At 36.7% G+C, this 13,900-nt stretch overlaps 1 non-coding gene across 1 annotated transcript; it reads left to right on the top strand.

Moving 5' to 3' along the window:
• Window positions 1-10,434: 10,434 nt before the first annotated feature.
• LOC122116991 lies at window positions 10,435-10,541 on the top strand. Its single transcript, XR_006149050.1, has one exon. It is a non-coding gene; the product is annotated as a U6 spliceosomal RNA (small nuclear RNA).
• Window positions 10,542-13,900: the final 3,359 nt, after the last annotated feature.

Genomic DNA, 13,900 nt, shown 5'->3' with positions numbered 1-13,900 from the left:
TGTTTTCCAGTAACTTTTTTTTCCTCTTATAATTTTTATTTTAGGAATACGTGAATGTACGTTTTCCTTTCTTTTCTTGTCTTCTCTCTTTTTATTTCTTTCTTTCTTAATTATCTTTTTGTTTTTTGTCTAGCTCTACTGAACTTCTGATCTTTTTTTTTCTCCCTTTCTTATCCTTTTCACCTTTTCCTTTCTTTTGTTCTTCTGTATGTGCCTTAACTCTTGTCCTGCACATCCTGATAAACCCATAGTTAACTAGTAGACCCTATCCCCCATTGTGTACACACTTAATCCACAAATTTATTACTCAATCCAAAACCTCTGAGACTTAAATTCCTTAATAGCAGTACTACCTCTTTATACCTATATAATATTTTAAGCATTTTTTAAGTTTTTCACATCTCCTCTATCTCCCTCCTGTTTTCTCATTATATTCACATTCCTCTCTAAATAGATGGTCTTTCAATCTCCATAACTATATTAATTTTTACGTTTCTAATTTTTTTTCTGGTCTCTTTTCATTTCCCTTTACCTTTCTTCTTTTTCTCTCCCTCTCTACTTGCATCCTACCCAACCTATTTCCTGCATTGAGATTAGGACATAGTTAACTCTCCCTGAGCCTCCCCACACCAATCTATTCCTAATTTTTACCCACATCTCTCCCTAACCCTAAAAATTTCTGGTTTCCCAAATTCTTCTCTGCGGTTCGAAGCCCATTAACATATAGTTGTTTGATGTTGAATAGATGTATCTGTTGAACTAGATTGTATCTGTAGACTATTGACTGTATAAATGCAAACGTTGGTTGATGGTTGCCTTAAGATAGTGTTCTAGCACAAAACTGGTGCTATTTTCATCTCAAATGGGCAGAGTAAGCCGAAAAAACACAAGAAAAATGGCAAATCCAGGTATCTCAATTCCCAATCTTGATAATCAGGGGTCAGATCAGATAATGAACAATCCAGAGGAGAGTTCCCAAATAGCTCTACAAACACTGGTGGCAAATATGATAAATGAGAAGTTTGACAACTTACAAAGGACTCTGTATGAGCGTGATAGGGAGAGAGAGGAGGCATCCCAAAAGTTTATGCAGGAATATCATAAGCGTGAGGAAGCTACTCAAAAAATGATACAGGATTTGCGTGAACAACTTGAGAATACTCAAAGAGAAAGGGAGGAATGGCGTGAGCAGGCTGAGAACACTCAAAGAGAACTGCAGGAATCCCACGAACGGGAGGAAAGAGAACTGCAGGAATCCCACAAACGGGAGGAAGATAATCAAAGAGTAATTCAGGAATTGAGAGACCAGGTAGAGAACACACAAAGATCAGTAAAGGCATTCATGGAATCCATTAACAAAGAGCTGAAGGAAGTCAGGGAGACCACAAAGGGAATGCTGAATGGAACCCAACAGAAGGAATGGGAGTCCAAAGAAAGCATAACCAATCAACTAAGTGATTTGAGAACAAACACTGAACACCAAATTAAGGAAGTAAAGAAATTCATACAAGACCTAAAACAGAGCTTCAACAAAGAACTTGAAGCCATCAAAGCTGACCAATTAGAAGGAAAAGAGATAAAAAACAAAGTAGAGAGTCTTGACAGCAGGTTAGACCATGCAGAAGATCGAATCTCAGGGATTGAAGACAGCCTAGATATTATAGAGAAAGAACATACAACCATCCAAGACAAGTCCAAGAAGTATGATAGATCTATTCAACACCTAGAAGACACCATCAGAAGGCCTAATCTAAGGATAATGGGTGTAGAGGAGCACCTAGAAACAGAAGTTAATGGTCTAGGAAATTTGTTTAACAGGATCCTAGCAGAGAACTTCCCAAACATACAAAAAGATAGGCCTATTCAGATACAAGAAGCTTTTAGAACCCCAAATAGACCAGACCAGAATAGGACATCCCACCGTCACATTATAATCCACACAGGATCAACTCAGACCAAGGAAAAGATCCTTAAAGCTGTCAAGGAGAAAAGGGTAATCACCTATAAAGGGAAACCAATTAGAATCACCTCAGATTTCTCAGCAGAGACAATCAAAGCAAGAAGAGCCTGGAATGATGTATGCCATGCCCTAAAAACAAACAACTATCAACCAAGAATACTGTACCCAGCTAAACTCTCCTTCATAACTGAAGGCCAAATAAAAACCTTCCATAGCAAAGAAAAATTGAAACAATACATCTCCACCAAACCAGCCCTACAAAAGATTCTTAAAGATGTCCTACACATAGAAAACCAACAAGACCGCAACAAAGGCCAAGAAACTGCACCCAAACTGAGAATCCAAGAACCATAGGAAGAACCTAGTTTTCGCAGCCCCCAAGAAGGTGGATAACATGGCAGGAACTCCCAAATACCTCTCAGTCCTATCTCTTAATGTTAATGGACTGAACTCTCCAATTAAGCGACATAGACTGTCTAGTTGGATTAAAAAACAAGACCCTTCTATCTGCTGCCTGCAGGAGTCACATCTTGCCCGTAAAAACAAACACATTTTCAATGTTAAAGGCTGGAACAAAATCTACCAAGCAAACGGCCCCCATAAACAGGCGGGAGTTGCAATCTTAATATCAGATAAAATAGACTTCAAATTAAAATTCGTGAGAAGAGATAAAGAAGGTCGCTACATACTAATTAAAGGATCTCTCCTTCAGGAGGATATTACAATTCTAAATATCTATTCGCCAAACAATGGAGCACCCAAATTTATCAAAGAAACACTACTTTCCCTCAAATCCCATATAGATCCAAAGACATTAATTGTTGGGGATTTTAACACACCACTCTCCCCACTAGATAGATCAACTCGGCAAAAACTCAACAGAGAAACCGCAGATCTAAACAGCTGCATAGATCAACTAGACTTAACAGACATCTACCGAACATTTCACCCAGCAGCATCAGAATACACGTTTTTCTCAGCAGCACATGGAACGTTTTCTAAAATAGACCACATTTTAGGCCACAAAGCAAACTTGTCTAAATTCAGAAACATTGAAGTTATACCTTGCATTCTCTCTGACCACAAGGGAATAAAATTAGAACTCAACACCAAAAGCCACCAAAGAAAGTCCAGTATCACATGGAGGCTGAACAACACACTGCTGAATCAAGAGTGGGTCATGGAAGAGATTAGAAAGGAAATTCAAATGTTCATGCTATTCAACAAAAATGAACACACAAATTACCAGCTCCTCTGGGACACAGCAAAGGCAGTACTCAGAGGCAAGTTTATAGCTCTGAGCTCCCATATCAACAAATTGGAGAAATCTGAAACTAGCAATTTAATGACACATCTAAACCTCCTTGAAAAAGAGCAGCAAGATAAACCCCAATCCAGTAGACGGAAAGAAATAATCAAAATTAAATCAGAATTAAATGAATTAGAATCCAAAAAAACTATAGAAAGAATCAACAAAACAAAGAGTTGGTTCTTCGAAAAACTTAACAAAATTGACAGACCCTTAGCAAATCTTATCAGAAAAAGAAGAAAACACACCCAAATTAATAAACTCAGAGATGAAAATGGAGACATCACCACGGAAACAACCAAGATTCAGAACATTATAAGGGAATACTTCTCAAAACTTTATGCTAATAAGTTTGAGAACTTGACAGAAATGGACCTTTTCCTAGCAAATATTGACATGCCAAAACTAAACCAAGATGAGTTAAACCAGCTTAACAGGCCCATATCAAGCATTGAAATAGAAACAGCAATAAGAGACCTCCCAGCTAAGAAAAGTCCAGGACCAGATGGTTTTACAGCGGAATTTTACAAGGCCTTCAAAGCAGAGCTCACACCAATACTCCTCCAACTCTTCAATGAAATTGAAAGAGAAAGCTCACTACCGAACACATTCTATGAAGCCATCATAACCCTCATCCCAAAACCAGGCAGGGACTCATCAAAGAAAGAGAACTATAGACCCATTTCTTTGATGAACATTGATGCAAAACTTCTCAACAAAATTTTGGCCAATCGACTTCAACAATTCATCCAAAAAATCATACACCACGATCAAACAGGATTCATTTCAGGGATGCAAAGCTGGTTCAATATACGCAAATCAATTAATATTATTCATCACATCAACAGGAGCAAGAATAAGAACCACATGGTTATCTCAATAGATGCAGAAAAAGCATTCGACAAGATCCAACACCCCTTTATGATGAAGGTTTTGGAAAAATTAGGAATCCATGGAACATTCCTCAATACGATAAAGGCTGTATATGACAAACCTACAGCCAGCATTATACTCAATGGTGAAAAACTAAAGCCATTTCCTCTTAACTCAGGAACAAGACAAGGATGCCCACTCTCTCCACTTCTCTTCAATCTAGTATTAGAATGCCTAGCTACAGCAATAAGACAAGATGCAGGCATAAAGGGGATCCAAATAGGGAAAGAAGAAATAAAACTCTCCCTCTTTGCAGATGACATGATCTTGTATTTAAAGAATCCCATAGACTCCACTCCCAAATTACTCAAGCTGATTCAAAACTTCGGCAAAGTAGCAGGTTATAAAATTAACCCCCAAAAATCAATGGCTTTTCTGTATGCCAACAATGAGAAAAGTGTGGCTGAAATTAGGAAAGCAACTCCATTTGTAATAGCCCCACAAAAAATAAAATACCTAGGAATTAACTTAACTAAAGAAGTGAAGGACCTCTATGATGAAAACTTTAAAATCTTGAAAAAGGAAATCAACACAGAACTTAAAAAATGGCAAAACCTCCCATGCTCCTGGATTGGAAAGATTAACATCGTGAAAATGGCAATACTTCCCAAGGCTATCTACAAATTCAATGCAATACCTATCAAAATTCCACCCTCATTCTTCAAGGAAATAGAAGAGGCAATCCAAAAATTCATATGGAACAATAAAAGACCCCGAATAGCAAAAACGCTCCTGAATGGAAAGAACACTGCTGGAGGAATATCAATACCAAACTTCAAACTCTACTATAAAGCCATAGTAATCAAAACAGCGTGGTATTGGCATAAGAACAGACCTCAGGACCAATGGAATAGAATTGAAAACCCAGAAATGAACCCACAGACCTATAGCCATCTAATCTTCGATAAGGGAGCTAAAACAATAGAATGGAAGAAGGACAACCTCTTCAGTAAATGGTGCTGGCAAAATTGGTTAACTACATGTAGAAAACTTAAGCTAGATCCTTATATATCACCCTGCACCAGAATCAACTCCAAATGGATCAAAGACCTTGAAGTCAAAGCAGACACTCTGAAAACATTACAGGATGGAATAGGAGAAACCCTAGGTCTCCTTGGCTCAGGCCGAAATTTTCTGAATAGAGACCTGGAAACACAACAAATCAAAGAAAGATTGGACAAATGGGATTGCATAAAGTTGCAGAGCTTCTGCAGGGCAAATGACATAGCTAGCAAGATCAATAGAAAGCCCACGGATTGGGAGAAGATCTTTACTAGCCATACAACGGACAAGGGTCTCATATCTAAAATATACTTGGAACTCAAAAAATTAAACCCCCCAACAACAAATCCTCAAAGAAACAACTGCCCAATAAATAAGTGGGCGAAAGACTTAAAGAGAAACTTCTCTGAAGAAGAAAGAAGGATGGCCAATAGACACATGAAGAAATGTTCAACATCCCTAGCCATAAAAGAAATGCAAATCAAAACAACATTGAGATATCATCTCACTCCAGTTAGAACGGCAAAAATCAAGAACTCTAACAACAACAGATGCTGGAGGGGATGTGGACAGAAAGGAACCTTACTTCATTGTTGGTGGGAATGTAAACTTGTTCAACCACTTTGGAAAGCAGTATGGAGGTTCCTCAAAAGACTCCACATAGAGCTCCCCTATGACCCAGCAATCCCACTTTTGGGCATTTACCCTAATGTTTACAAACAAGACCACACTAAAGCTACCAGCACAACTATGTTTATTGCAGCATTATTTACCATAGCTAATATATGGAACCAACCCAGATGCCCCTCAGTAGATGAATGGATCAAGAAAATGTGGTATATATACACAATGGAATTCTATGCCTCCATCAGAAAGAATGACATTGCCCCATTTGTTAGGAAATGGAAAAACTTGGAAAAAATTATATTAAGTGAAGTAAGCCAGGCCCAAAGAAACGTAGGTCCCATGGTTTCCCTTATTTGTAATATCTAGTATATGTATGAGTCAAGCGGAAAAGGTCAGATAATGTGATGTCAGGAAAATGAACCCTTAGATGTGTATTTTAAGGTTTTTTTCTTTCATGCATGTGTTTCTAACACATTTATAAGATTATCTCTTTGTTGCTTTGTATGTCCCTCCCCCACAGTATAACCCTTGCTTTCACTATATTTGATGTCAGTATAACTTGTGGAGGAGATGGGGAAAAACCAGTTGTTTAAGGATACAGGTGGACCTGTTGCAACAATGAGAAGTACAAGTTGTCATGTCCAAAACGAACTTTACAATGTTGGTGGGGGGGGGGGGGCTGGGGGGAGGGTGGAAGGAGAAGGATTGGGATTAGGGGGGGAGGGGGGAGGCTGGGAAGGGATGTGAAGGATAAACAAAGGAGGAGGCTGCAATGCTTGGTAAGAAATGTACACATTATCCTGCCCATGTAACTGTAACTCCTCTGTACAGTATGTTCACAAATAAAATTAAATTAAATTAAAAAAAAAAAAAAAAAAATGCAAAGCAGCACAAAAAAAAAAAAAAAAAAAGAAAAGAAATGTACTCATTACCTTGCTCGTGTGATTGTAACCCCTCTGTACAGTATTTTTACAATAAAAAAAACTTTAAAAATTCCCAATGAAATGACTAACCAATGGAATGAAAACTCAAGATATTGAGGTGCCTTGCTCAAGGTCAAAAGACCAGTAAACTGCCAGGTGCTGGTGACTTGCGCCTATAATCCCTGGTACTCCAGAGGCTGAAATCTGAGGATCTCAGTTCAAAGCCAGCACAGGCAGAAAAATCCTCATGAGATTCTTATCTCCAATTAGCTACTCAAAAACCAAAAGTGGAGATGTGGCTCAAAGAGTTAGAGGGCTAGGCTTGAGTAAAAGAACTCAGGCCCTGAGTTCAAGCTCCATGACTGAAAAAAAAAAAACCAGTAAACTACACTCTTGGAACCCAAGCTCCAGTCATGTGAGATTCAGACCCACCAGACTTGCTACATTGAAATGACCACAAGCTGGCTACAATGAAGGATACAGAAACAAAAAGGCGAAAATTACTTCATAGCAAACTTCATATCAATCTTCATAAAACTCCTTCTGGTGTCATAATTCCTCATATGGGGAAAGGATTATCACACATCATATATGTATTACCAACTTCCTCATAGTACTGGGAGCAGTTAAATAATCAAGGCAAAGCTAGGCATTTGCCAAAGAGCCCACCTAGCATTGAATGAATTTGTTCATAGATCACAAAGCCGAAATTCGTCAAAACTGGAATAATATTTATTCAGATGAAACTCTGTTATACAAAACTATATACAATTTTGGACAAGAAAATCTGAGTGCTGGTGGCTCAAGTCTGAACCCTAACTATTCAGGAGGCTGGGATCTAAGGAATGTAGTTCAAAGCTAGCCTGAGCAAGAAAGTCCATGAAACTTTTCTCTCCATTAACCACTAAAAAGCCAAAAGTGGAGTTTAGGCTCAAATGGTAGAACACTGGCCTTAAGCAAAAGAAGCTCAGGGACAGTGCTGCCCCCAGATCAGAATGAAAAAGATTTAAAAATTAATGAACGCTAATAAAAAAAAACTAAAGAATTTTGGGTAAAAATAGAAATATATGTTCAATGTAATTTTAGTGAGCTGCATCATACTTCAATGGATTTTTACATATGATGATCAGCAACAGTATTGATTTACCTTATCAAATATTTATATATATATGCTTATTTTTCTACCTACAGTTGTAGTAAGTTTTTGTTCCAATAAGTTTAATACATTATGAGCTCATCTGCCTCTATTATTATATTAGAGTATAGAGAACATAGAATAGTCAGTTTTAAACAAAGGTACAAAAGGACATTAGAAATGATGTTGAATCTTAGAAATGGGGAGAAACTGCTGGTAGCTTTAAGTGGGTTAAGGAGTATTATAGCTTTTTATATCCTAGACTGCAAATAATGTCATGAACCATAGTTTAAGGGCAAACAGAATCAGCTGTAGAAAGATCTGGAATAAAGTTATTTCAAGAACTGTAACAATAGCAGTAAAAATAGGTAGAAGAGGATTAGGACACATCTGTAGGATATAAGGATATCTGTCTATAACCTATAGGATATAAGGCATAGGGCTTGAAGGTGGATGTCAATAACCCACCTTGAGAAGAAGGGAGAAGTGTAGGGAAAAGACATCAAGTTCTCTCCATGATGATAGGCTTCAGAGTCTACACAACATCCATAGGGAGAAAAAATAAGCAAGCAATTAGATAAGTGAAACAGGATCTCAGAAAAAAGGCATAGATGGGATATATATTGTAGTAAAGATCTCTCATATTTGGATGGTTGATAAAATCACATAAATGAATGGCTCTGCTCAGAGAGGGTAGACAGAGTAAGAAGGGAAAAAGAAGTAAAAATGAAGCACCAAGTACAGACATTTAAAATATGACAGGAGGGTCAGAAAGATGAAAAACTCTAGAAGATGAACAGGAAAGGCCATAAAAGTAAAATAAAACCGAAAGAAATCTAGGTGTTAACAGCCAAGAGAATGTTCAAAAATAAAAAGGGAACAGTCAACAACTCTGAATATCAAAGTAATCATTAATTAAAAAAAGAACTGGAAAGAGGGGCAAAGCTTTGACAGAAATGCATTAAATATAATGTTTAACAGACTAAAGATGAAAATCTTGATAAAGTCAAGAAGGACATAATTAGATCAAGCAATAAGAGGGACATTAGGAATTAATGGTATCTCTTGAATTCTTCTTCAATATGTGGGTTATGGAAATGAACAAATCTAGAATGATTTCATCATAGTTTCTAGCATTGGTGACAAAACTCACATTGCCAATGAGTCATCAATGAGTTGAAATTTTGAAGTATTGTGTTTTAAGTTCCTATGATAAACTGGGTGATGGTGGCTCATGCCTGTAACCCTAGCTACTCAGGAGGCTGAAATCTGAGCATCACAATGGAAAGTCAGCCCAGGCAGAAAAGTCCATGAGACTCTCATCTCCAATTTACTAGCAAAAAGCCAGAAGTGGAGCTGTGGCTCAAAGTGATAGAGAGCCAGCCTTGAATGAAATAAGCCAAGTGAGAACACAAGGCCATGAGTTTGAGTCTTAGCACTAGCATAAAAAATAATTCTACTCAGGGTACATTCTATAGATAAAAAAGGAGAATGAAAGGAATTGATCATTTCAAAAAGAGAATGAGTGGCTGAAGGGAAATAAAGAAGGTATACAAATGCTGATTTGAGAGAGATAAAGAAATAAAGTTATAAAGGGGCAAAGAATAGAATTGTAGCTTAACATTTCAAGAGTAGAAGGCATATCTGTTGGAAGGACCATAAAATCCCAGAAGATAAAGAGTTACTGAACTCCATGAGGTCAGGAAGGATTTTAGAATAAGATGAATTACCTGCATGGGTATGAAAATTATCCAGGACAACAATAAGAGTTAGAGGAGAAATGAAAATAATAGTGAACTAAGTCCTTGATGAATATATTAGAATGGCCAGATTTTCAGGAGATGATGCCACTGAGATATAAACAACATAACCAATATCATTAGCCTTATATGTTATGCGCAGGAGTTTTAAAAAATGCTATAAGATGGATGTTTTGTATGTGACTGTGGAAAAAGACAATACTGGTGACAGAACCTCCAGGAATTTCAGGCAGATTACATAAGCCAACATGCTCTGCTTAAGATCATTAAAGAAGAAATCAGTATTTGTACAGGAACTGCAGAGTTCAGTAAAAATTTGGATAGGAAGATCAAATCAGGAGGGAATAAGTATTAAACAGAAGGAGGTTGGTAGTATTTTTAGTATCAAGTAGAAGGTGCAGGACCTTAACTTTTACCCATTCATCTATTGTGGTAGGATGAAACTTATTTTAGAAGCCATTTCTGTCAAGGATTGGAATACCCATGGAGTTTGAGTACTCAGCTTATATGAATTATTTACTGAGACAAATACCAGAATACATGCACCATATTGAGTATGATGTTATCCACAATAAGAGCAGGAATTAGGACATAGTTAAAAAACGATGACCAGATGCAAAAGTCTTTGATAATCTGAAGCTCAAAGATGTTTTATTCCCTCACCTTGTAAATAAAAGAATTGGCCCTAATTAGAGGTTGTTTTATGGTGATAGGAAATGATCTCAGCAGTTGGGGAAAAGTCAGAGGCTCAGTTTGCTTTTTTGGTAATAGAAATTATAAAATGTGTGCTCACTTCAACAGCACATGTATTAAAACTGGAACAATACAAAGAAGATTAGCATGACTCCTGAGCAAGAATGACCCGCAAATTCATAAATCATTCCATATTTTTAACAGCAAAGTTGTAGGGTATAAAATGAACACTCAAGAATCAATAGCTTTTCTATATGTCAGTAATGAGAAGAGCATGGCTAAAATCAGGAAAGCAACTCCACTTGTAATAGCTCACCAAAAATAAAATACCTAAGAATTAACTTAACCAAGGAAGTGAAGGACCTCTATGATGAAAACTTTAAAAAATTTAAAAAGGAAATTAAAGCAGAAGTAAGGAAGTGGAAAAAACTCCTATGCTCCTGGATTAGGAGGATTAACATCATGAAAATGGCAATACTGCCAAAGGCTATCTATAAATTCAATGCAATACCTATCAATATCCCAACCTCATTCTTTAATGATATTGAAGAAGCAATCCAAAAACTCATATAGAACAAGACCCCAAAGAGCAAAAACAATCCTTAGCAGAAAGAACAGTGCTAGAGGAAGATCAATACCAAACTTCAAACTCTATTATAAAGCCACTGTAATCAAAACAGTTTGGTGCTGGCACAAGCACAGACCTGAGGACCAATGAAATAAAACTGAAGACCCAGAAATGAACCCACAGACTTACAGCCACCTAATCTTCGATAAGATCACCCCGCCCCAGAATCAACTACAAATGGATCAAAGACCTCGAAGTAAAAACAGACACCCTGAAAACATTACAGGAAGTAATAAGAGAAACTCTGAGGCTACTTGGCACAGGCCAAAATTTTCTTAATAAAGACTCAGAAACAACAAATCAAAGAAAGGTTGGACAAATGGGATTGCTTGAAGCTGCAGAGCTTCTGCATGGCAAAGGACATAGCTAGCAAGATCAATAAAAAGCCCACGAATTGGGAAAAAAGCCCACCAGCCATACAACGGGCAAGGGCCTCATATCTAAAATATACTTAGAATTGAAAAACTTAAATCCCCCAACAACAAGTCCTCAAAGAAACCACTGCCCCATTACTAAGTGGGCTAAAGACTTAAAGAGAAACTTCTCTGAAGAGGAAATAAGAATGGCCAATAGACACGTGAAGAAATGCTCAAGTTCTCTAGCCATAAAAGAAATGCAAATCAAAACAACATTAAGATTCCATCTCATTGCAGTTAGAATGGCTATAATCAAGAAATGGAATAACAACAGATGCTCGAGGGGATGTGTCCAGAAGGGAACCCTACTGCATTGTTGGTGGGAGTGTATACTTGTTCAACTACTCTGGAAAAGCAGTACAGAGGTTCCTCAAAAGACTCCACATAGAGCTCCCCTATGACCCAGCGACCTCACTTCTGGGCATTTACCCAGACGAACACAAACAAGATTATACTAAAGCTACCAGCACAATTATGTTTATTGCAGGATTATTCACCATAGCTAAGATATGGAACCAACCCAGAGGGCCTCAGTAAATGAATGGGTCAAGAAAATGTGATAGAGTGAAGGGGGAAAAATGCTTAAATTGGAATAAAGGTTGACCCATTGAAATAATGAGATGTGCAAAACACTATGTTGAAAAATGAACTTTACAATTTAAATGGAGAGGGGGGAGGCCAGGGGAGGTGGGAGTGTAGTTATGGAGGAGGGAGGGAAGGGAGGGTAGGGGAAAAACAAAGAAGGAGGTAACAATGCTTGATAGGAAATGTACTCATGACCTTGCTCGTGTAACTGTAACCCCTGTGTACAGTATTTTTACAATAAAATTGTATAAAAAAAAGAAAATGCAATAGATACACACACACATACACACACTCACACACACATACAATGGAATTCTATGCTTCCATCAGAAAGAATGGCACCACCCCATTTGTTAGGAAATGGAAAGACTTGGAAAAAATCATATTAAGTGAAATAAGCCAGACCCAAAAAAAACATAGGTCTCATGATTTCCCTTATTTGCAATAATTAGTATGTGTCTAGGATAATCTTAGCAGATGAGCAGAATAGCTAAAAAGTTATTTACTTATGACCATATAAGATGACATTAAGCAAAATGAACTCCAAGACATGGACATAAGAGGTTTCTCTTTGTTGTTATTGTTTTTAAAGTACCATGCGATTTTTTGTTTCATTTGTATAATCTTTCCCTTATGGTATATCCCCTGTTGTCACTGTATTTGACTCTGGTATCCTGGTATTGAGTATATGTTTTATTTGAATTAAGGAAGGAAGGGGAACAACAGAATGGTGGGACAGAAGACAAGGAGGGAACAATGCAGCAGTGATATTCACAAGACAATATGATGGAAATGATTTGTACAACTTGGGGATAGAGTGGGGAGAGAGAAAGTAGAGAAAAATGAAGTAAGGGGTAACAAGTTTGACAAGAAATATACTTATTACCTTATTTATGTAACTGTAACCCTTCTGTACATCACCTTGACAATAAAAACATAAAAAGGGAAATTTAAAAAAGAAATTATAAAATGTCACGTGCAGGTTTGTTTTGAAGAATATATAAAGTAGTATGCATAAAAACCATAGCATGATGTTAAATATTTGCTAGATACTTGAATCTGATTATATAGGTATTTATTTTTAAATGCATCCCCTCTATACATCATTTTAACCTGGATGGACAATGACTTGAAATTATTTTTGTGGCGTCTGATATTCAAATATCATTGCCCATTCCAGTCATCTTTTACCCAATTTCAATTAATCCTTATATCTCTATGTACTAGTTATGAACCTTTAGTTCTCTCTCGATAAGGATTTTCATTCCAAAAATTAGCATATAAATGCAAGCATATATAATATAACCCATATTTATATATTAAAGTATGTATGCATATCATAGTAGGAAATTAATTTTCTCTCTATTACCCTGAACTCATTGTGTTGCTTGTTTTCAATTTGCTTTGTTCATTGGATTTTTAAACCAATTTATTCATGTGTCACTATCATTCTACAAAGACTTTTTAAGTCTTTCAAAATTAGAATAAAACTGAAATCAAGATAGGTTTGGTGAAGTCTCAAAAGTCTCATATAATTCAGGTTGGAATTCAATTTATTATAAAAAATGCTTAGTTTATCTTTGACATGGGGGCAAAGGGCACAAGGCAGAGAATGAGTTTTGAACTCTGTAAAACAAGTCAAAATCAGAATTGTGCTCTTTTCCAGTATGACCATAGCCAAGTTATTCAACTTTTCAAAGCTTTAATCCTTTATCATGTCATAAAGGAAGGTATATTAACTTCACAAGCTGTCTATGGAAACCAAATGAGAAAACATCAGGAAAGTGAGTAACATAACAACTCTGTAAAGTTTCGCATAAAGTTTTCTAAGTGCATATTTTTCAAACAATTTAAAGATGCTTGTTCTTCATTTCACTCACATACAACAGAAAGTTAAGTTTTCTGTGATTTGGACAAATGTATTTCAAT

This window comes from Dipodomys spectabilis, unplaced genomic scaffold, assembly GCF_019054845.1.
Source record: "Dipodomys spectabilis isolate Male_0828 unplaced genomic scaffold, ASM1905484v1 ptg000003l, whole genome shotgun sequence".
NCBI lineage: Eukaryota > Metazoa > Chordata > Mammalia > Rodentia > Heteromyidae > Dipodomys > Dipodomys spectabilis.
Note: the sequence above shows the minus strand (reverse complement) of the source record. Positions and strands in the feature narration are given on the sequence as shown.